Source organism: Taudactylus pleione, unplaced genomic scaffold (genome assembly GCF_031769625.1).
Source record: "Taudactylus pleione unplaced genomic scaffold, aTauple2 ptg000250l, whole genome shotgun sequence".
NCBI classification, from domain to species: Eukaryota; Metazoa; Chordata; class Amphibia; order Anura; family Myobatrachidae; genus Taudactylus; species Taudactylus pleione.
The window spans coordinates 10,332,671-10,359,095 of NW_028284652.1; the positions used below are offsets into that span (position 1 = coordinate 10,332,671).

Sequence of the window (26,425 nt, forward strand, 5' to 3'; positions counted from 1 at the left end):
ACATACAGATGCTGGGGGTGAGCACAGTACAGGACATAGAGATAATGGGGGGGCACAGTACAGGACATACAGATGATAGGGGTGAGCACAGTAAAGGACATACAGATGATATGGGGGAGCACAGTACAGGACATACAGATGCTGAGGGGGAAGAACAGTACAGGATATACAGATGATGGGAGAGCACAGTACAGGACATACAGAAGATGGGGGGGAAGCACAGTACATGACATACAGATGGGGGGAGGCACAGTACAGGACATACAGATGATGGGGGGAAGCACAGTACAGGACATACAGATGATGGGGGGGGAAGCACAGTACAGGATATACAGATGATGGGGGGAGCACAGTACAGAACATACAGATGATGGGGGGAAGCACAGTACAGGACATACAAATGATGGGGGGGAAGCACAGAACAGGACATACAGATGATGGGGTGGGAAGCACAGTACAGGATATACAGATGATGGGGGGAGCACAGTACAGGACATACAAATGATGGGGGAAGCACAGTACAGTGCATATAGATGATGGAGGACAGCAAAGTACAGTTCATACAGATATGGGTGTGGTATGAAAAAATAGAAATGGAGAGGTCTAAAATACAGGACCTATACATAACACAGATGACAGATGGAGGGAACCATACAGATCACGTAGGCACATACAGATGAGGAGGTTACAAAACAGGACATACATATGGGGGACTCTATGTGATGGGTCTAATGGGCCTTATAAGGAGCATGTAAAGAACACCTGGGACCAGGGAGACTATTTTTCCATGTTCACTCTTGCTTATGTGAAAAGATGACGAAGCCATAAATACTCGTATTATTAATAGTAATAAACTTAGTAATGGCTGAGGTGTGTCCTGGGTATGTGATCGTCATACATAACCAAAGCTTATCTAAAAACTAGAGGTGTGCACCGGCCACTTTTCGTGTTTTGGTTTTGGATCTGGATCTTTCTTCGTGTTTTGGATCTGGATTGGTTTTGCCAAAACCACCCTTCCATTTTCTGGGTTCTGGGTTTTGTGTTTTGGATCTGTATTTTTTTGAAAAAAAGCATAAATACAGCTACAATCACAGAATTTGTGGGTTTTTCTGCTCCTATGCTATTATTAACCTCAATAACATTAATTTCCACTAATTTCCAGTCTATTCTGAACACCTCACAATAGTGTTTTTATGTCCAAAAGGTTGAACCGAGGTAGCTGGATGACTATGCTAAGCGATACGAGTGGGCGGCACAAACACGTGACCCATCTAGGAGTGACACTGCAGTGGCAGACAGGATAGCAGTTTGAAAAACTAGGCCCCAAACAGTACATAATGCAAAGAAAAAAAGAGGTGCAAGATGGAATTGTCCTTGGGCCCTCCCACCCTTATGTTGTATAAACAGGACGTGCACACTTTAACAAACCAATCATTTCAGCGCCAGGGTCTGCCACATAACTGTGGCTGAAATGATTGGTTCGTTTGGGCCCCCACAATGCAAGCTGTCAATTAATCTGTCCCTGCACAAACTGGTTCTACGGAGGCAAGATGTCGTCCTCATCCTCATCATCCACCGATTCTTCACCCTCTTCAGTGTTGTGTACATCCTCATCCTCACAGAGTATTCATTCGTCCCCACTGGAATCCACCACCACAGGTCCCTCTGTACGTTCTGGGGGCTGGTCTCCCTGGAAGATTTGATAATTCATTTTTATGATCATCATCTTCTCCACATTTTGTGGAAGCAACCTCCTACGCCTTTCGCTGACAAGGTACAAGGTCGCTGCACTAAACACTCTTTCGGAGTGCACACTGGAGGGGGGGGGCAACTCAGGTAAAATAGAGCCAGTTTGTACAGGGGCCTCCAAATTGCCTCTTTTTCCTGCCAGTACAGGTACGGACTGTCTGACATCCCTACTTGAATGCTGTCACCAATGTAATCCTCTACCATTCTGTCAGTGGTGACAGTATCATATGCAGTGACAGTAGACATGTCAGAAATAGTTGGCATGTCCTTCAGTCCAGACCAGATGTCCAAACCGGCCCTTGACTTATGACACAGGCGCATGCTTGGCGCTGCTGCTGTGTTGATGCACATGCAGCTACTGCGCATACATTTCTCACACAAACACAGAAAAAAAGAATTGTTTATTTTTTGTGGAGTGCACTTTGGGGGTTACACCACCCTTTAACAGACAGATGCACGCTTGGCGCTGCTGCTTTGAGGATGCAGGTGTGGCTACAGCCCACACATTTCACAAAGGCAGAAAAAAAAGACAAATTTTTATTTTTTTTGGAGCGCACTTTGGGGGTTACACCACCCTTTAACAGACGCACACTTGGCGCTGCTGCTTTGAGGATGCAGGTGCGGCTACTGCACATACATTTCACACAAACACAGAAAAAAATATTATTTTATTTTGTTGGAGCGCTCTTTGGGGGTTACACCACCCTTTAACAGACAAATGCATGCTTGGCGCTGCTGCTTTGAGGATGCAGGTGCGGCTACTGCGCATACATTTCACACACAAACAGAAAAAAAAAATATTTTATTTTGTTGGGTGCACTTTGGGGGTTACACCACCTTTTAAGAGATGAGCCAGCCAGCTCTTTACTTATGGGGCACAGGCGCATGCTTGGCGCTGCTCCTTTGTTGATGCACGTGCAGCCACAGTGCACACAATTCACAAACACAGAAAATAATTTTTTATTTCGTTTGGAGTGCACTTTGGGGGTTACAGCACCCTTTAACGGTTAAGCCAGCCGGCCCTTTACTTATGACACAGGCGCACTACTTTGTTGATGCACGTGCGGCTACTGTGCACACAATTCACAAACACAGAAAAAAATATATATTTTTTTTGGAGTGCACTTTGGGGGTTACAGGACCCTTTAACAGACAAGCCAGCTGGCCCTTGATTTATGACACAGGCGCATGCTTGGCGCTACTTTGTTGATGCACGTGCGGCTACTGCGCACACAATTCACAAACACAGAAAAAAGAAATTAATTTTTGGAGTGCACTTTGGGGGAGCACCCTTGATGCACAGATCACCCCCTGGATAACACTAGAGCACCCCTCTAGGACTACAACCTTTATGAGACACCGCACAAAACGGTCCAGCCAGCCCCTATAGACTTTGGAGTGGACAGGGCCCCTATGGACAACTGACTGCACAATGCAGCCCAGCCAGCCCCTATGATAGCAGCACAACACATCCCAGCCAGCCCCTTTGGACAGCAGCAGCTCAACATAGCCCAGTCAGTCCCTATGGACTGAGTGGTCACAGCCCCTATGGACAACAGCAGCACAACACAGCACAGCCAGCCCTAGCTCCCACCCTCCCTCTTCACTGTCCACAGCTGGAGTGAGAAATGGCGCCAACATGGGGACCTTTTATAGAATCCAGAACCCGTGAGATCCGGAAGGCGATGACGTTTTGCCTCGATTTCAGATCCGAGTCAGGCGGGAAAAGTCGAGTCTGACTCAGATACGACTCGGATCAGGGGGGCTCGGGGGGGGTTCGGATTTCAGAAATCCGAACCCGCTCATCCCTACTAAAAACTAATTGAATTAAAAAACATCAGCTATTTATTTGAAGAATTTTATTTTAATTTTAAAATATTTTATGGTGGTTAGAAAGGATGGCCCCTACACAGACCAGCCAAACAATGCAAACTAAACAACCAAAAACACTGCATTGCGGGCAGTATCCGCCCAGTGGATGCAAAAACCTAACACTAGAGTACTAAGCACAAGCCTTCAACTCTCCAATTCCCATCCGTAGATTGTCATACTGCCTCCTTAAAGGTAGTACAGTATTTCTCCACAAATTACTAGAAGGTGAGTGCACCCATTGCACAAACTGCACCCGGGCTGATTATAAGCCGTACTTTCACACCAATGCCAGTTTCTGTCTAACAGAAAAGCAACCCGCCACCATATAAAACTAGACCACCTGACCTATACCAGCGAACAAACTATTCAGAAACAAGACCAAAACCTCCTTCATCAAATGCACCCCATCGGGCCTATAGAGATACTTATCACAGAAACAGATCAAAGGAAGCTTCACCACAAAACCTCCATGCGCCAGCACAAATTTAGCCACAGCCGCATTAATCATCTATCCTCTTCCAAAGCCCTCGGACAACGTGCACCATGCCACTGCTGCCTCGGAGTAATGAAAGACCACAGCATGGTATAGACGGCTAAGCACTCATTATGAGTAGAAGGTCCGACATGATGTTAAGGCGTAAGTCAAGACCTATCGTAGAGCCAAGGTCATTCCCATCTAGATGTAATACCAGCACTTTGGGGACACCAAACTGCAGCGCAGCCGCTAACCACCTGGGTTTAAGGAACTCTCAACAAAGACCTCTGGAATCTAGCCAATGAATCCTAGCTGACAAAGGACAATGCAGCCGCTCTCCCCAGCCATGGCAAAGTGAGCCGCCCAAAATCAAACGATAATCAAAATCAAAACGAATGACCCACAAACCAAACATCCGTTACACAGAATATCAAACCTGTAATGGAGGGCGGGGTAGAAATTTGAAAGAACAATAATATTGAATTAAAGAATTTTCAGGGGCGGATTGGGACAGAAAACCAGCCTAGGAATTTTTTGGAAGCAGCCCTATTGGGACAGGCTCAGTTGAGAGGATGGAGTCTGCTGATGGGACAGGATACTTCCCCCTTATAGGGCCTGATTCTAAATTGGATGCAGTCGCGGCTATTACTAACCCTTTGCATGATGCACAGTGGTAAATACAGCGAAACACCAATACAGATGCAGTCAGGGGTGCCACAACATTTTTAGGTTTAGGGAGGGTTAAGTATTAGTGGGTTAGTGGGAGGGATATGGTTAGGTACTGAGGGAAAAGGGTTAGGTTTAGGGCATGGGGAGGTTAGCTGTAGGAACCAGGAGCGGAGTCGGGATTTTGACTGCCGGAATCCCGAGTGGTGGCATTCCATATGTATATATACACACACACAAGCACAAGTATGCATATACAGTATATATATATGTGTGTGCGTGTGTATATATATATATATATATACACACACACACACATGTATACATACAGAATATATATATATATATATATATATATATAGCAAGTGGATGAGTGGCACTCTAGACGTGTGTATATATCTATCTATCTATGAGTGCCACTCGTCCACTTGCAATATATATATATATAGAGCTAGATCTATATATAGATCTATCTCAAAATCTACTGTATATAGCAAGTGGATGAGTGGCACTCTAGACGTATATATATATAAATATATATATGTAAACAAAGGGAGAGCGCACTCGTAAATAATAAATAACACACGTTTTACTGCACAAAATATGCTCACATACATTGAAGTTTAAAAAGTTGATCTTAGCTGTAAATCAGTCTGATTCCACCATATCTCAGGATACAGCCCGATCAAGACGCCGCTCTGGTACACAGCAGGTAACGTCCAGTATGTCCACGTCACAGTCCACGCCCAACGCATTTTATCACTATCGACTTCGTCAGGAGGTGTGGCTCAACCCTATTCCAACCCTCTTTTATACAAATCAATATTACTCCAATTGGATGTAATTTTAACAATTGAAATTGATAGTACTCATACAATGTTCATTATAAATCCTAATACAGACATTTGACATAGAAATTATTTCAAAGTACACTACAATTTATAAAAATTTCACAGAACTTGTAAACATCAAAAACTTGGCAAGGTGATAATCGGAGAATTTTCGATCTCATAACATACATTAATTTTTGGTATATCGATAAATTAAAAAAAATAAAATATATATATATATATATATATAAAAAAAAAAAACACCACATTTTTCATATATAATTTTTTTTTAAATATGATTAAAAATAACACATAATCAATAAAATATAATATTCAATATTCTACATCAAAAATCCCAATCCATACCTTATCCGATATTCACCTCTGCCATACAAGCTTATACAAATACTAACATTAATTAGCTTCGATAAACAAGGGATAAGATTAAAAAAATATTTAAATAAAGTATACTACAAAAGAAGTTACTAATTTCAGTCATTACTTCCCATAACTCAAGGGACATAGTAGTTACTGCATACCTCATAGCACAGCCAGACACCATATAAGCGACACGGAAGGGAAAGAATACAACAACAACCGTATCACAAAGGTACCCGCTCTACCATTTCAGCCCTGCAGAAAAGAGACTATGTCACATCCCTCATTGAGTCCCACTGGAGTAAGCGTATTTAATGAGTAAATCCAGAAAGTTTCTCGTTTGGACAGCTTCAATAATAGATTACCTCCCCTATCATGTAATTTCACCTGTTCTAAAGCAAGAAATTTAAAATGATCTAATTTTGAATTACAACAGGAGAGAAAGTGCCTCGGGACACTATGATTGTTTATTTTATTAACAATATTTCTGGTGTGTTCCAGAATTCTAATTTTAAGCTGTCTCTTTGTCTTACCTATGTACCTTTTTCCACAACCACATTGTAATAAATAAATTACATGTGTGCTGGTACAGTTCAAATTCCCTTTTATTTTCCAAGATTTATTCTTTTCACTACCATAAACTACTTTGTTATCCTTATTAGCGTATTTACACACCTTACATCTATTACACGGGAAAAAAACATCTGTTTTATTTAACCAACATTCTTCACGATTGATTTTTAACTGGCATGGGGCTAGCCTATTTTTTAAATTAGAGGATTTCTTATACACAACCTGAGGTTTTATAGGTATAATTCCCTTCAGTAATGGATCCAAACGTAAAATGTCCCAGTGATTAGCCAGAATCCTCTCTATGTCTTTCGATCTTGTATTATATGTGGTAATAAAAGGGACTATGTTGTTCACGTTATCACGTTTGTTAGTCTTATCCTTATATTTTAAAAGGTCTGATCTAACATAAGCAGCAGCTTTTTTTGGCAAAGATCAATTGTTTTGTCTGGATAAGATTTCTCTAAAAACCTCTTTTTATATATCTCTACCTGTTCATTATATTTAATATCCTCAGAACAATTATGCCATACTCTAATAAATTGAGAAAGAGGTATATTTGATACCCATTTCTTGTGATGACAGCTATTGAAATGGACATAACTATTTTTGTCCACTTCTTTAATAAAGGTGTATGATTTTATATTATCTCCTGTTTTACAGTTACTACTGTCCCAGGTTAAATCCAGAAAGTCTATTTTTTCACTATTATAATTAGAAGTAAAATGTAAATTATAATTATTAGTATTTAAATAGACCATAAAATTATCAAAACTGGATTCATCACCCTTCCATACCATAAGTACATCATCTATATATCTGCGGTATATTATAATGAATTTGCTAAAGGGATTGTAATTCTCTATTACTTCTCTTTCCCATTTTCCCAGGTACAGATTCGCAAGGCTCGGTGCATAAGGGGTCCCCATCGCTACACCCCGCTTTTGGTTATAAAAGGAATCTTGGAATTTAAAATAATTATTCTTTAAAATAAAATTAATACATTCCAGTATAAACTCTCGTTTGTTATTATCTACTTCCATATCATTTTCCAAATAATATCTTACTGCCGCTATACCTTCGTTATGTGGTATACTGGTATATAATGCCTCCACATCTATCGTTACCCATTTAAAGGTGCAATCCCATCTAAAGTCTTCCAACTCACATAACACCTGTGTGGAGTCTTTAACATAAGAATTCAACTGTATTACATATTTCTTAATCTGCATATCAACATATGCCGACATATTTGAGGAGGCTGAATTGATGCCCGAAATAATCGGGCGTCCCGAACCTCAGGTTGTGTATAAGAAATCCTCTAATTAAAAAAATAGGCTAGCCCCTAGCCAGTTAAAAATCAATCGTGAAGAATGTTGGTTAAATAAAACAGATGTTTTTTTCCCGTGTAATAGGTGTAAGGTGTGTAAATACGCTAATAAGGATAACAAAGTAGTTTATAATAGTGAAAAGAATAAATCTTGGAAAATAAAAGGGAATTTGAACTGTACCAGCACACATGTAATTTATTTATTACAATGTGGTTGTGGAAAAAGGTACATAGGTAAGACAAAGAGACAGCTTAAAATTAGAATTCTGGAACACACCAGAAATATTGTTAATAAAATAAACAATCATAGTGTCCCGAGGCACTTTCTCTCCTGTTGTAATTCAAAATTAGATCATTTTAAATTTCTTGCTTTAGAACAGGTGAAATTAGATGACAGGGGAGGTAATCTATTATTGAAGCTGTCCAAACGAGAAACTTTCTGGATTTACTCACTAAATACGCTTACTCCAGTGGGACTCAATGAGGGATGTGACATAGTCTCTTTTCTGCAGGGCTGAAATGGTAGAGCGGGTACCTTTGTGATACCGTTGTTGTTGTATTCTTTCCCTTCCGTGTCGCTTATATGGTGTCTGGCTGTGCTATGAGGTATACAGTAACTACTATGTCCCTTGAGTTATGGGAAGTAATGACTGAAATTAGTAACTTCTTTTGTAGTATACCTTATTTAAATATTTTTTTAATCTGATCCCTTGTTTATCGAAACTAATGAATGTTAGTATTTGTATAAGCTTGTATGGCAGAGGTGAATATCGGATAAGGTATGGATTGGGATTTTTGATGTAGAATATTGAATATTATATTTTATTGATTATGTAATATTTTTAATCATATTTAAAAAAAATTTATATATGAAAGATGTGGTGTTTTTTTTATATATATATATATATATATATATTTTTTTTTTTTTAATTTATCGATATTTCAAAAATTAATGTATGTTATGAGATTGAAAACTTTCCAATTATCACCTTGCCAAGTTTTTGATGTTTACAAGTTCTGTGAAATTTATATAAATTGTAGTGTACTTTGAAATAATTTCTATGTCAAATGTCTGTATTAGGATTTATAATGAACATTGTATGAGTACTATCAATTTCAATTGTTTAAATTACATCCAATTGGAGTAATATTGATTTGTATAAAAGAGGGTTGGAATAGGGTTGAGCCACACCTCCTGACGAAGTCGATAGTGACGAAACGCATTGGGCGTGGCCTGTGACGTGGACGTACTGGACGTTACCTGCTGTGTACCAGAGCAGGCGTCTTGATCGGGCTGTATCCTGAGATATGGTGGAATCAGACTGATTTACAGCTAAGATCAACTTTTTAAACTTCAATGTATGTGAGCATATGTTGTGCAGTAAAACGTGTGTTATTTATTATTTACGAGTGCGCTCTCCCTTTGTTTACATATATCTGGAATCTTATGCTCCGTGGCTGGAGACTGGGATGAAGCGGCGCTTGATCTGATACAATTGACTAAAATTCTGGACACATTTGAATAGAGACTGTTGCGCATATTGGACCTTTCTCTATATATCCTTTTTTGCCATTTGGTCCGTTGCTGCATGTGTCTTTGTTTGTAATTAACACTGTGAAAATTGTTATTTGTATTTTTACACGTCACAAGCTGGTGGCTTTACCCTGTTTGACCCTATAATAATTTAATTTGAGTGTGATTATGGAAAAGCGATTAAGGAGATTTGAAGAATGTCATAGAATGTTCAGTGAACATCTAAATACGGCGTTTGATATTAAAAATTCACATAATACTGATATTTTAGACATAGATACTATATGTTCAAATTTTGAAAAACTATCTATTAAGGAAATGAAATTAAATTGGGAAGTAATTGCCCTAGAGAACTACATAGAGTCGAAACGAGTTCCTAGGGGGTTAAGAATGAAAAAGAGTCCCACCTTTGGTAATGAAAGGAAGGAATTTTTAGATAATTGGAATCAGATTCTTGAAGACTGTTCCTTAGAATTAATGAGATTGATTATAAGAGAAAGGAAGAAAGAACTAATGGATTTAGATAAAGATATGTCTGAATTAGATAAACAAATAGAACTAATAAAGGATTTGTCAGAATATAAGGAATTAAGGGCTGAATCGGAGTTACGTATTAACAAATTGGAACAAGAAGTAATTAGTACGAAAGTAAAAAAGTTTAAACGAGACACTTTTGATTATAAAAACAACTGCGTACAAAATTGGTCTCATATGAAAAGATATAATTATGATACTGATATCTATAGAAAAGATAAACAACCCCAATATGGGGGGTGGAATAAAGTGTCAAAAAAGAACACGTTTAAGCCGTATATAAATAAAAGAAATGAGACTAAGATCTACAATAGATATGAAACATTAGCTCCAATGTCACCAGATTTTCAAGGGCCTTACCCTTTTCAGAGGAATCAGAATTGGAGGAATCAAATATGGGGGCAAGAAAAACAGATTTTATACAGTCCAGGTGTGAGAATAAAGAGAAGAAAAGAAGAATTAAGAGAGGAAAGAGAGGGGGTAAGAGATGCAAAATTGAGGAGACAAAATCCTCGGTAACAACTGGAATATTTAATTTATCTGATGTGGTTTTAAACGATAATGAACAACAAATTCTATCACGTGGTCTCACTTTTGCTCTGAATAATACTCCAAATGGTTTTGAATTATTTATCGATACTAATAGATCTATTAGGAATCTTACTCTTAAAAGGCACTTTTCTAAGGAGGTAAATAACAAACTGCCTCATGTAGATTTTTGTCAACATTTAAAAAAGAAAGCTACTTTTTACCCAGTGGAATCAAGGGGCAATTTTATAGAGACATTTTTTAATTTAGTGAAAAAAGATTTTGATGAGTTATGTATTTCTAATAAAAATAAATTTAAAGACAACTTAAGTAGAGGTGAACGAGATGCCATTAAGAAATTAGAATCAAACCATCAAATAGTTATAAAAATAGCGGACAAAGGTGGAGGTGTTGTTGTTTTAAATAAAAGAGATTATATTGAAGAATGTTTAAGACTATTGGGAGACACTGAAACATATGAGTTATTAGATTCAGACCCAACCAATAGGATTATAAATGAGATTAAAATCATCCTGGAAAAAGGTCTTAATTTAAAATGCATTAATGAAGATGAATTTGGTTATATTTTTAACCCTTTTTCTAGGATACCAATTTTTTATAGTATACCAAAGATTCACAAACGCCTCACTAGACCACCGGGATGTCCGATTATTTCGGGCATCAATTCAGCCTCCTCAAATATGTCGGAATATGTTGATATGCAGATTAAGAAATATGTAATACAGTTGAATTCTTATGTTAAAGACTCCACACAGGTGTTATGTGAGTTGGAAGACTTTAGATGGGATTGCACCTTTAAATGGGTAACGATAGATGTGGAGGCATTATATACCAGTATACCACACAACGAAGGTATAGCGGCAGTAAGATATTATTTGGAAAATAATATGGAAGTAGATAATAACAAACGAGAGTTTATACTGGAATGTATTAATTTTATTTTAAAGAATAATTATTTTAAATTCCAAGATTCCTTTTAGAACCAAAAGCGGGGTGTAGCGATGGGGACCCCTTATGCACCGAGCCTTGCAAATCTGTACCTGGGAAAATGGGAAAGAGAAGTAATAGAGAATAACAATCCCTTTAGCAAATTCATTATAATATACCACAGATATATAGATGATGTACTTATGGTATGGAAGGGTGATGAATACAGTTTTGATAATTTTATGGTCTATTTAAATACTAATAATTATAATTAACATTTTACTTCTAATTATAATAGTGAAAAAATAGACTTTCTGGATTTAACCTGGGACAGTAGTAACTGTAAAACAGGAGATAATATCAAATCATACACCTTTATTAAAGAAGTGGACAAAAATAGTTATGTCCATTTCAGTAGCTGTCATCACAAGAAATGGGTATCAAATATACCTCTTTCTCAATTTATTAGAGTATAGCGTAATTGTTCTGAGGATATTAAATATAATGAACAGGTAGAGATATATAAAAAGAGGTTTTTAGAGAAATCTTATCCAGACAAAACAATTGATCTTTGCCAAAAAAAGCTACTGCTTATGTTAGATCAGACCTTTTTAAAATATAAGGATAAGACTAACAAACGTGATAACGTGAACAACATAGTCCCTTTTATTACCACATACAATACAAGATCGAAAGACATAGAGAGGATTCTGGCTAATCATTGGGACATTTTACGTTTGGATCCATTACTGAAGGGAATTATACCTATAAAACCTCAGGTTGTGTATAAGAAATCCTCTAATTTAAAAAATAGGCTAGCCCCTAGCCAGTTAAAAATCAATCGTGAAGAATGTTGGTTAAATAAAACAGATGGTTTTTTCCCGTGTAATAGATGTAAGGTGTGTAAATACGCTAATAAGGATAACAAAGTAGTTTATAATAGTGAAAAGAATAAATCTTGGAAAATAAAAGGGAATTTGAACTGTACCAGCACACATGTAATTTATTTATTACAATGTGGTTGTGGAAAAAGGTACATAGGTAAGACAAAGAGACAGCTTAAAATTAGAATTCTGGAACACACCAGAAATATTGTTAATAAAATAAACAATCATAGTGTCCCGAGGCACTTTCTCTTCAGTTGTAATTCAAAATGAGATCATTTTAAATTTCTTGCTTTAGAACAGGTGAAATTAGATGACAGGGGAGGTAATCTATTATTGAAGCTATCCAAATGAGAAACTTTCTAGATTTACACATTAAATACGCTTACTCCAGTGGGACTCAATGAGGGATGTGACATAGTCTCTTTTCTGCAGGGCTGAATGGTAGAGCGGGTACCTTTGTGATACGGTTGTTGTTGTATTCTTTCCCTTCCGTGTCGCTTATATGGTGTCTGGCTGTGCTATGAGGTATACAGTAACTACTATGTCCCTTGAGTTATGGGAAGTAATGACTGAAATTAGTAACTTCTTTTGTAGTATACCTTATTTAAATATTTTTTTAATCTGATCCCTTGTTTATCGAAACGAATGAATGTTAGTATTTGCATAAGCTTGTATGGCAGAGGTGAATATCGGATAAGGTATGGATTGGGATTTTTGATGTAGAGTATTGAATATTATATTTTATTGATTATGTATTATTTTTAATAATATTTAAAAAAAATTATATATGAAAGATGTGGTGTTTTATATATATATATATATATTTTTTTTATTTATTTATTTATCGATATATCAAAAATTAATGTATGTTATGAGATCGAAAACTTTCTGATTATCACCTTGCCAAGTTTTTGATGTTTACAAGTTCTGTGAAATTTTTATAAATTGTAGTGTACTTTGAAATAATTTCTATGTCAAATGTCTGTATTAGGATTTATAATGAACATTGTATGAGTACTATCAATTTCAATTGTTTAAATAACATCCAATTGGAGTAATATTGATTTGTATAAAAGAGGGTTGGAATAGGGTTGAGCCACACCTCCTGACGAAGTCGATAGTGACGAAACGCGTTGGGCATGGCCTGTGACGTGGACTTACTGGACGTTACCTGCTGTGTACCAGAGCGGGCGTCTTGATCGGGCTGTATCCTGAGATATGGTGGAATCAGACTGATTTACAGCTAAGATCAACTTTTTAAACTTCAATGTATGTGAGCATATGTTGTGCAGTAAAACGTGTGTTATTTATTATTTACGAGTGCGCTCTCCCTTTGTTTACATATATCTGGAATCTTATGCTCCGTGGCTGGAGACTGGGATGAAGCGGCGCGTGATCTGATACAATTGACTAAAATTCTGGACACATTTGAATAGAGACTGTTGCGCATATTGGACTTTTCTCTCTCTCTCTCTCTATATATATATATATATAGCAAGTAGAGCGGTAGGCAGACATATTTTAGGTATAATAAAACAGGTTACTTACTGTCAGCTGTCACACTGTATGACACAGTCAGAATTTACAGGCTGCTGTTGTGCCCGGCATTCTGTGTGTGCAAGGGCTGCTTGTTGTAGCAGCCAGCGTGCACGTAGATAGTTACACTACTTCTGGACAGAGGTCGGCCGGTGGCCGCAGAAAGCCTGGGGGCAAAGCCGTCAGTGACAGGCTCTGCAAAGGATTATGGGAGGAGCTGCTGCGGCTGGGCATGCGCAGCAGCTCCCCCGGTGGCCATTTTTCTTACCATACATTGTGAGTGTAGCAGCCTGGAACGCTGCACGATCGGAGCTGAGCTCCGATTGCAGCAGCCGGGCCACCAAAGGAGAGGGGTGGGTGAGGAAAGTGCAGCCGCCGGCCCCTAAAGTCAGCGAAGGGACCAGCCCAGCGGGAACCAGCCTGGCTTCCCGGGCTGCCCAATCCGCCCCTGAGAATGTTAATATGGTAGTTATATTAAGTTCAAAATTATATTAAAAATAAAAACATTTTAAATTTAGTCAAGCGTAAAACAGTGTTCCAAATTAGTAATTGAAAAATAACAAACTATTAATTTAGTCATTTTAAATTATATAATAAACTTGACAACAGCAGAGAACAAAATGGGAAAACCAGGGATAAAAGGGGAGGGAAGGTAAGGACAGAGTGGGGAGAAAAGGGGGGAGGAAGGGAAGGACAGAGTGGGGTGAAAAGGGGGGGAGGGAAGGACAGAGTGGGGAGAAAAGTGGGGGGGAGGGAAGGACAGAGTGGGGAGAAAAGTGGGGGGTAGCTCAGGAAAAAACAATAACTCAGCAAGAGGTAAAAACAAAGACCTGCTGAGGGACTGTATGATTGGGGCAAATTTAGTCCGTCTAGTCAGGTAATAATAAAATTCCCTCAAGACCCCCACTTTGAAAAGCGGCGAGTATCACCCGAGTAGCATGGACAGGGGAGACAAAACGACAATACAAACATGCAGACAGACAAACAGGACCACAATGTAGACATAAAGCACAAGTAAAGCAAAACCTCAACCATTGGCAACCTGCCTAACATAGAGTTTATAACGAGCCGATTTCCACCGACCAAGAGCCATGATCTATGGAACCGACAAACCAGCCGATGAAGCGGATGTGGCAGCACCCATTCTGAAGGAATTCACTCGGGGAGGGGCCAATGTGGAGCAAACAGCATCTAAAAACCAAACCAAACTGATATTTAGTAAGTGGTGAACCATCAGCATGAATTAACCATGCATTCCCCATGGTTGGTCGCAAATCTAAGTACATTTTGGCCAGGGAAATTGAACAAATATGCTCATCAGCGCAAGCCTTCAGGGAGACCAAATGGTCAGTGACACATTTGGTCGGTTTTAGAACACCTAATTTTGCACAACACTGCACTCTCCCCGATACATGTCTGAGTGGAGAATGGCGGGAAAGGAATCGTATTGAGATGCCGGCTGTTAGGATCCCGACATCAGCATCCCGAAAGGGCTAGCATACTGACACTTGTTGGTCGGTATGCAAACCTTCCCCCTGTCCCTACCCTAACCCTCCCTCTTTGGTGCCTAACCCTAACCTTCCCCCTAGTGCCAAACCCTAACCTCCTCCTCCCTGGTGACTAACCCTTCCCCCATAGTGTCTAACCCTCCCCCTAGTGCCTAACCCCCTAATACTTATCTTTGGTATCCTGGTGGTTGGGATGCGGGCGCCGGGCTTCTGACCGGCTTTGGGATTTTGTCGCGGGTAATAGGAGTGTCGGCATCCAGACCACCGAGATGCCAAATGCATAATGGCGGGAAACGCTAATTTAGCAGGAGCAACTACTGTAGCTACAATACTCGAAAGGCGCCATATGCAAAAGGTGAACCTCAAAATTAGAAACTACAATCACAGGGACCACCGCTAGGAGGCTGAGCAAGAGTGGGATATCGATTGTCCACCCATTATCAACTGGACAAGGGGCAGAGCGAGCCCAACCCTTAAGAGCTTTAGTAACAATAAAGCTCTTAGTAAAATCAGGACGCCCATTTAAACGTGAAAAGAAACAAATACCAGCCAGAACCCAGGAGACAACTGCCCAAGACCGACCGGAGACATAGAGACCCCAGATAAAAGATGCTTGCTCTCACCTCTATGTCTGCAGTGCTGGAGGTAAGTTTCACATTCAGTTAATGCTTTCTGATAGGACTGCAGCATTGCAGGAGCAAGGGATTGCTTAGCTAGGCCCTCCATGCCGGCTCTATGACCTGCCAAACATAAGGAGGGCAAAGCTCACCAATCAAACAAGCCTCGGGTGCAAGAACCCTAAACCTGTCCTATTGGAAGCATGAAAGCACATCAGCAAAGTACTTTTCTGAACCCGGAATGTGGAGCGCTTTGAAAACAGTGTTAGATTGCAAGAGCACAACACCAGCTCAGCATGCAAACGCAACGCTGGCAGCGAGGAGGCACGTTGCCCGTTAATAGCGCGAACAACAATAATGCTGCTGTCGCGCAACTTGCACTCTCACAGTTCCAGCATCACCATGATCGGAAACCGTTCCAGGAGCAACATATCTTTAGTAAGGCTGCCGGACTGTAGATAGACAGTAATTAGTTAGACAATGTCTAGATCGACCCCAGATGTTAAACAATGAATAGATCGACAGGTACAAAAGGTCGACACACTAAAGGTCGACATGGAAGAAGATCGACAGTTACAAATGGTCGGCAGGTACACAAGGTTGACACATTAAAGGTCAACATGTAAGAAGGTCGACAGGTACAAATGGTCGACAGGGTCAAAAGGTCGACAAGAAAATGGTCGACACAAAAATGATTGACACATGATTTTTTAATTTTTTAGGGTTAGGTTTAGGGTTAGGCACTTAAGATGAGCCAGTGTCCAACGTCATTCCCTACTATCCAAGTGGGCGTGGATGGGGAATAAATCCATGCGGCGAGCGAAGCAAGCCACCATGCCCGCAGCGCGGCGAGCCCGCAAGGGGTCGAATGGTATTTCCGCAAAAAAACAGGTGTCGACTGTTTTCATGTCGACCATTTGTACCTGTCGATTTCTTATTCCATGTTGACCTTTACTGTGTCGACCTTTTGAACCTGTCGACCATCTTCCATGTCGATCTTTAGTGTGTTGACCTGTTGTACCTGTCGACCTTTTGTATCTGTCGATCTATTATCTGTCTAACATCTGGGATCGATCTAGACATTGTCTATCTAATTTCTATCTATCTCTTATACCACACTCCTTTAGTAAGGCCCCTAGAAAAAACACTCCGCAGGCCAATGGGCAGCACATCAAGTCCTGTCCAGGTAACAACTGAAACCAGGGGAGCCAGCGGCATCAGTGAACAACTGCAATTGGGAGCTGGGGACCGCTGGAGGCAACTACAAGAGAACACCATTAAAATCAGCCAGAAAAGAGAGCCAATAGAGAGGTCCCTTTTGATTTCTGCAGACAACCAAAGAAAATGGTCTGCTCTATGAATGCCCACAGTGGCCCTATTGAGTTTACAGGCGAAAACCCTACCAATGAGAACAACACAGCAGGACTTCCGGTAGGCGGGGCATCCAGCATGGCCGCACTTTTACCACTCTCCCTACAATGGCTCCTGTAATTCCTCACCATCCATCAATTCTATTGCCTTTTTGTACCCCATTTCCAAAATAACAACTAGAGGAAGTGGGGAGGAACAACTTGGTGCTTTTATCTTGTGGGAAAACCTTCAAAACACCGAAGTCCGGCCATTAATAGCAGTGACCTATCTATTTAAGCGTGGGAAGGTGCGGTATTTTCCTCAGCTATCCCTGCCTTACTCTGCCAGATTTACCTCTGACTGAGAAATTTGATCCCTGAAGTGGATATTGGAGAGCTGCTGTCCACCCCTTTTATACCCCCAGTGTCTTATCTGGAAGCCGGATTACCCAACATATAAGCAGCCTGCTGCCGAGAACGGCAGTTTGTCCCAAGGGATCCCTGCCTGCTTACCTGCTTTATTAGAGCCAGTGGCACTGGATGTGGCTTTGGAGAGCTGCGGACGCTGTGTGCCACCTTCTGACTGCTGTCCGGGCGGCCGTCTGACATCATCGACGGAGCTGCTGTCACCCTGGTCTCCCGAGTCTCCTGTGCCTTCCACTGTAGTGGGGAGGCTTCCCCTCGTAAGGTACTGGGCTTCCTCTTTACACTTGACTTTCCCTTCCTGTGATCCGCTCTGCTCCGTATCCTGTGCGGAGATCTGTCCACCTGAGTGTGGAGGCCCTTGGCATCCTTCTCCGTGGTGTGCGTGTGCCCGGACTGCCTCACGTGACCCTTGATCTGTATCCTGTGCTGAATGCTGGGGACCCTGCTGCTGTGTGGAGGAGCCCGATGCTTTTTCCGGTTGGTGCGCCTGTATCAAGCCCCGCTTACCTACAAGCTGCTGTGAGGTGATCCCCACTTCTCCATCCTGCAAAGCACTTGCCACAGGTCCCATTTCCTCTGGCATTCCCCCAGGGACATCCGATGGCTTTGGAGACCTTCTATTAACGGCTGCTGCTCATCAGGTGGCGTCTGGCTCTGTTATATGTCCAGCTGTCTCTCATGTACTGGACATCACACTGGTAACTTTGTGACTGTGTCATTGAGGCTGCAGTAAAGGGGACTGAGAAATTTACCTCTCCTTATTGCTAATCTCTCCTTGTATGTTCTGCTCCCCTATATTCCTTATTTACATTTTGTGTTTCCTTTGCTCCCCTAATCTTTGTCCCACCCTACCTAATCTGCTCTCCCTCCTCTACACCTTCATTTTCTTTAACAAACAAACAAACCAGTTTATAAATGACTGTTATTGTGGAATTACAGAAAATAATTGATTGTTTCAGGCTAAGAAAAATTGCATCTCAACACATCTATAATGCTAAGATTGTCATCTACTGGTCATTTTCTATAGTTGTTATATTTGTGATAGAATAATTATTCAGCCAAGCCTGATTTTTCTTTCAAAACTATAAGAGGTATCGTGACTGCCATCTAGTGACCGTTATTGGTATTATTTGATTTGTGAGTAAATTAGAAACCACTGTAAATTTCGGAATATTTGGATATTTTTTGTTGTCCAAATGTAGACTATTGAAATAATTGTGGAGAGCTACCTCTGGGAAATATTGAAATGTTACATTAACCAATGGTAATGCAAACCCTACCCAGGTGACCAATTAACACTATATATCGCTTAGGTGACCACTACTAGTTGTTCTATTGCAGTACGAGGGGTATGGACAGATTTGTTGATAGAAACATGCCTCCCAAACATTCTACCGCATCAAATAAAAATGGTAAGGCAAAAGGTTCTTCCCAGAAATCAGGGCCACCCTCACCATCTCTCTCTGAATCGGGATCCTCGGAAATCCCGCCCGATAAGACCACCCCTTTGACGGCTCGGGAAATATCAGATTTTATGATGCCTTTGATGGACAAGAGGTTTGAGGATCTCCAAATGCACTTAGAATCTGATCTTGCTAGAATCGACTCTCATGCATCACGTATTGTAGCACTGGAGACGAGTATCACATGCAGGCCTGTCAATCTGGAGTAGATTCTCATGCTAGATTAATTCAACAAATGCAGGATAAAATTGATGACCTTGAGAATCGCTCCAGACGCAATAACCTGCACTTCATAGGCATTCCAGAATCAGTATCTCTGGAGCAGATTTAATGTCTTTTCTAACAACTGATCTCCCAAATGCTCTGGAACTAGATGTCAGTATAGAAGTTCCCTATATTAAAAGAGCCCATAAATTAGGAATTGAGCAGGACGGAGCAAGAAGGAGATCTCGACCAGTTTTGGCTAGATATCTAGATTTTAGAACGAAAGAATAAGTTCTGGCTGCCTATCGCAAAAAGAAGGAACTGCGAATAAACGACAATAAAATTTTAATATTTCAAGATTTTTCGACTACTGTCACCCAAAAGCGTAAGGAATTTTCAGAGATTTGCACTTTTCTGTTCAATAAGAAAATAAGATTTGCTCTGCTGTATAAAGCTAAATTGAGTGTGGTGGAGGATGGCACCACATTCTGTTTTACCGATCCAGAAAAGGCAAAATCACACTTTATGAATCCACGTTCACCGCCCAGGTCCCCACGCTGAGAATGTTATTACTAATCAATACTAGTTATAAAATTAGGGGTTATTACACTTGGAGGGGAGTGTTACTTCTTATATTCCTAGGGGCTGACGGCCCAAATTAACTCATATCTAGTTTATATTTTTTCTATTTGTGTGTGCACCTCTATTGATAGATGGTGTCCACCATCAGTTTGAGTTTAGTGGAAAAAGTTGAAAATGGCGAATTGAGATGTTGTGTAATAAACAAGTTTTGTCTTCAACACTGGATGCAAAGAATAAGAGATAAACCTGACCATGTTTTCCAACATTTTTGTTTTATCGATGTATTTTGATTGTGATGATCAGGGGCCTGGAGAGAGAGAGGGGGCCATTTTATATAAGGGGGAAACCATGCCGGGTTCTGCTTGTATCATTTGGGTGAGTAGCCATGCCGTCACTATTAAATGAACAAGTAACCATGCTTCCCCCTAAGCCCATACAGTTCATTTCTTGGAATATAGGTGGTTTGAATACCCCTATTAAGTGGAAGCGAGTCCTTACCCACCTTAAACGATTTAACCCAGATATAATATTTTTACAAGAAACCCATTGGCTTGCATCTGCAGAACATACTTTGAAAGCTAATTGTTTGGGCTCCTGTTATTCAGCTTCCTATAAAACTAAGATAAGAGGGGTGGCCATACTTTTTCGAAGGGATTTGCCAGTCTCTATATTGTCCCAAACGGTTGACGCGGATGGAAGGCACATAATTCTACACGTTGAACTATATCATACCACATATACTTTAGTAAATGTCTATGCCCCAAATATTAACACTCATATATATATTCAGGATTTAGGTAATCTTCTTCAAAGTAGGCTTACTCATCCACTCATAGTGGGGGGGGGGGACTTTAACATGGTGGAAGACTCATCACTTGACAAATCACTGACACAGAGATCTCAGATGTCAAATAATTGAATATTCACTATATTTAGGCATAATTTAAATATGTCAGATCCGTGGTGACTATTGAACCCCACTGATAAAACACATACATATCTATCCATGGTACATGGATCACTTTCAAGAATCGATAAAATATTGATCTCGGATGGTTTGAAGTCTGAGGTACAGGGGGTAGATATACATGATATAGTTATTTCAGATCATGCTCCTGTCTCACTGGCTCTCTCTCATCCACACATGAAACAAATAGATTATGTTTGGCGTTTTCCATATTACCTGGCTCAATCTGATGATTTTAAAACATACCTTACTCACCACTGGACAAACTACGTGGACGACAATTTGTCCTCTTGGGATGATCCTGTTCTTTTTTGGAGTGCCTCTAAGGCTGTAATGAGGGGTCATATTATAAGCTACGTGTCCCGCAGGCATCGAGGGGCTAAGGCAGAATACAAGGCCTTAAAAGATGTAGTACAGGACACCTTTCAACAATATACTATTCATCCCTCATCAGAAAATATGAATCTGTACAAACAAGCCAGGCAGGTATTAGAAACATATCTGCTAACACAGGCAAAACATTCTATGGAATACAATAAAAACAAATATTACCGTTGGGGAAACAAGGCAGGCAAGCTTTTAGCAACCCTATCTAAACCCCACAGACAATGCCATACAATCACTACACTGACAAACCCTATTACAGGAGACACAATGACTGACTCCAAAGAAATTGTTAATCAATTTCAAACACATTTTGAAGAATTATTTTGTTCCACACCTGTTGATGGTGCACTTCAAACCACCCTGCTCACCGATGAAGTATTACCTAAGCTAACAGAGGATCAGCGGGAGGCATTAGCAGGCAGCGTAACTATGGAAGAAATGAATAAAGCCATAACTTTACTTCCTGCAGGCAAATCCCCTGGGCCAGATGGCTTTTCTGGCCAATATTATCGAATACTACAAACTCACATAACCCCAACATTATTGGAACTATATAAGACAATACATGATAACAACACACCATATGATACATTCAATGAGGCATACACAATTTTGTTACCAAAACCTGATAAGGACCCAAATTTGATGTCATCTTATAGACCTATTAGTCTTCTAAATGTCGACTTTAAGATCCTAGCTAAGATTATGGCATCACGACTCCAGACGATTTTACCCCACATAGTGACAGAACATCAAACAGGGTTTGTACAAGGGCGACATGCCGTAAAGGCTATAAGAACAGCAATCGCAGCAGTGGTGGCATCTGCAGGTGCGTCGGGAGGTGAAAATATATTGTTAAGCCTAGATATTCAGAGGGCCTTTGATATGGTCCTGTGGCCATACTTTTTTGAGGTTCAGGAGAGAAGAGCTTTTGAGAGAAATTATGTTGAGCTAATACGTTATTTTTATTTAAATCCTTCATCATCGTTACTGGTCAATGGAATAGTAGGTCCCCATTTTTATTTGGAAAGGGGCACCCGCCAGGGTTGTCCCCTTTCGCCGTTATTATTTAACCTGGCATTAGATCCCCTTCTTAGAACTCTTCAAACCTGGCGAGAATTTAAGGGTATCTCTGTAGGTAGACAGGAACTAAAAATTTCCGCATTTGCGGATGATATTCTTCTCTATATAGGTAATCCTGAACAATCTGTGCCCCTTCTGTTACGTAAATTGGAACATTTCGGTCTTGTGTCTGGTCTACATATAAATATGAATAAGTCAGTGGCTATGTCACTTAAAAGCTCTGCTAGATCTCCTAGATGGGCCTCTCAATACCCCTTACAATGGACTAAACAATATATATCATACTTAGGAATTTCCTTTGTCATTTCTGGGAAGAGCTAACTTGTTAAAGATGGTGGCTATCCCCCGTTTAATGTATCCCTTGCAATCTCTCCCTGTTCTTTTGACAAAAGCTGATACATTTAAAATTAATAAATTGATTTGTCAATTTATTTGGAGGGGAGGCAGAGCTAGAATAGCCCTACGAAAACTTTGCCAACCGAGGAATAACGGAGGTATAAATTTTCCTGATATAGCTATATATAATCAGGTGGCACTTTTGCGACATTTGCGCGATTGGCTGCTTCAGTCTTCCATATATACTAATGTTTCAGTGGAACAAAGTTTTATAATAGAGAGTGATCTGATCAGCTTTCTTCATCAACATGATCAAAAGATATCCGAGATATATAAATCAAATCCGCTACTGTAGACAACTGGAAAGATATGGCATATTTTAAGACATAAGGCTGGATTAAATGCCTATCACACTCTTCATCTCCCATTGATCCGTAATCCCAGCTTCCTTGATGGCATGGCTGCTCACCCTTTTACACTATGGCGTTTGGCAGGTATAACTAATATTAAATCCTTTGTTTCAATAGAGGAAAATGTATGCTTACATATACGGAGGTATCAAATAATTTCCCAATGATAGCCATTGGCATTTTTGCAAATACGCTCTTATCTTACACATGTTTTACAGCGTTTCTCTGATAAGGATTGGGATAACACGTTGGACTCCTTTTTGTCTTACCAGGTACCAAACCGTAGAGCTATCTCAGTTCATTATACTTTCTTAAGAGATATAATAGACCATTCAACAATCCCTAGAGGTATGGCTAAATGGTTAATTCATTTCCCAAATCCGACAATTCTGAGATTAGAAAAGGCATTGGAGTTCTCTAGAAGAACTTTGCCGGCCAGTATGTATACTGAACTCTTCATAAATGTTTATCACAATGTATATTTATCCCCAATTAGGCGTTTTAAAATGGGATCATCTAATAATCATTTATGTCCACGTTGTCAACAGGAAGAAGCAGATAACTTTTACTGTCTCTGGGCATGCCCAATAGTAAAAAATGTTTGGCATCAGATTCGTAGATATGCAGAGACAAAATTTATAAATGATGTCCCTTTTACTCCTGAGTGGGCAATATTGGGGGTTTCTGACCCAGAACAGCGTATGACCTTAGATAGTAAGAAATGACTGTTGATTATGAGTGCGGCAGTTAGGAAAACCATACTGCAGGGATGGTTGGATAGCTCACCTCCCCAATGGTCTCTGTTTATGACAAAATTATATTTTATTTTCAAAATGGACTGGATAGAGACTTTGATACAAAAAGAAAAAAGATGGAATGTTTCTTTTCATTATGGGAAACATACATAGATACACTTCCAATTACCACAAGAAAACAAATACACCATAGCTTGAAAAATACCACATGGTATCTCGCAAGATTAGCGGTAGATGATCCTCCTATTAATATTAATATTATTTAGAAAGATGGTTTGGCTGTTTCTCTCTCCGGGTCAATAATTTTGTACTGGTTTAATTTTAATATAGTAAATAGATAAATGCAAAAGACGAAACTGAAGGTTTGTTCTTCAATTTGAAAGATATGTTTTCAATTGTGTAGCTGTAATTTATACAGATGGAATTTGTTATTATATCATAAAAGGAAAAGAATACAATGAGGACCAGACGGCGCTGTCTAGGAGCTGCAGGTTCAAAGGGGGTAGTTAGCTATATAAAGAATGGTGCACAAAAATAAAATGGTAGAACCGCACTAAATAATCAGAATAATAGGTCTAATGGACCAATTGTGTATATGGCGTGTCAATAAACAATATATTATAACCACAGGAATATACTGGAATACAAATATATAAATATATATAAATACGGCTTGATTGAATTGAATAAAGAAATTTAATTGCATCAGTAAAGACATAAAAATGTAAAAATGTATAAATACAAAAATATATGAAATAAAATTGATTAAAAATCAGTCTCATGATGGACACTGCACATGGCAGGTATCTGGTATTTCCATATAGTCACTAATTTGATCCTCAATAGTCACGTAAATCAAGTGTAAATGAGAATAAGTTGGTACAAATATGCACATCAAATGCTCAATCCAGATTAATGTCCAGCTGTATGTGTATTTACCAGCCTCCAGTGGAGCCTCACGTCCTGATAGGGATCCAATTGTAATAAATCGGCGTGGTTCCAAGATGGCGATATAGCTGGAATAGGTAAAATGGCCGGTCCGGTATTAAGCCAGTTGAAGATCCTGGGAGGAGAATCAGTTGGGGGAAAGTAGCCTGTTATATATGATTCTAAACTGAATGTTGTCTGGAACAAAAAAATGTTTTGTATTCTAAATACACATTGTCTCAATATGGGTCCTGCTAAAATGCCAAATAGCCCTGTGTAGCTAACACCATCATAAGACCAGATAGCGTAGTCACTGTAACGGCGTATAACGTAGCTACTCAATGCAAAGCTTTCCAGCACTCTTCGCTTGCACGTGCTTGGTCTTATGATCGCGCAGCTGCAGTAATACGGCGGGGGTCCGCACTAGTGGTCACGTTACATCTAGCACACCACAGGGCGGGCTCCTACCAGAGCTCCTGTCCCTGCATGTGATTAATGTTAAATTCAGATGATGTTTAATTCCTTATTGCCACATTAAGAAATTATAATTATCAAGACCAGTTCCCAATACATGATAAATATGCCACATTGGGCCTTATGTTGTGTTGTTTTGGTAACGGGTACGGGGGAAAGATGTACTAAGCCTTGGAAAGAGAGAGAAAGTGGATGGAGATAAAGTACCAACCAAGCAGCTCCTTAACTGTCATTTTACAGGCTGTAGGGTCTATGTACTAAGCCGTGGAGTTATGAGGCTGCTATTGTGATTGAAAACAGGTGACCAGAGCAGATACAGTATCTCTGATATCTGCTGTAAAACCCCCTTCATACCCCGCAAATATTTTTGAACAAATATGCTCCAACATATATACTGCAGACAATATAGGCAGGATTTCTAATTAGATGTATACTTATCATTATTACACATATTACATACATGCCAACTCTCCCTCATTGTCAGGGAGACTCCCTGACATGGCAGCAATCTCCCTGTCTCCCTGAAGAGTCTACCAATCTCTCTCATAGCACCTTACCCCCATTATGAAGCTGTTATATTAAAATAAATAAGAGATATATACATTTAAATGGGATCATTAGTATAATTTCCCTGCATTGGTTATAAGGCACATACTATAAATACTAACATACTATCTCTTTTACACTGCACTTTTCTTACTATGGTGGTGCCCTGGGGCAAATTAGCTGGGTCAGTTTGGGGGGGGTCCTGCGCACTGGATTTGAACTCTAGTATGTTAGGGACCTACCCTAAAGAGGTTACCTGGATATGGTGGGTAGGCCCATAACCTTGGCCATGATTATGCTAAAAACCTCTACTGATTGCAAAATTTTATTGCATTTATATATTATCAATAATTTGGAGTTGTGCACCTTAGATTTGAACATTTTCTTCCAATTAGACAGAGGCTCAGTTTACTTGAGGCAATAGATTTACTTGAGATAATAGAACTATCAATATTTCTTACATCATATTACATGGAAATATGACCACAGAACATCTTAATAAGTAGGGTTTGTATTTAAATGTGTGATTTATGTGCATTTTTCATGTTTGTCTA

At 39.7% G+C, this 26,425-nt stretch overlaps 1 pseudogene; it reads right to left on the bottom strand.

Annotated features, from left to right (window-relative positions):
• Positions 1-26,425, bottom strand: part of LOC148515403 (solute carrier family 12 member 3-like) — a 72,180-nt pseudogene that overhangs the window by 32,741 nt on the left and 13,014 nt on the right.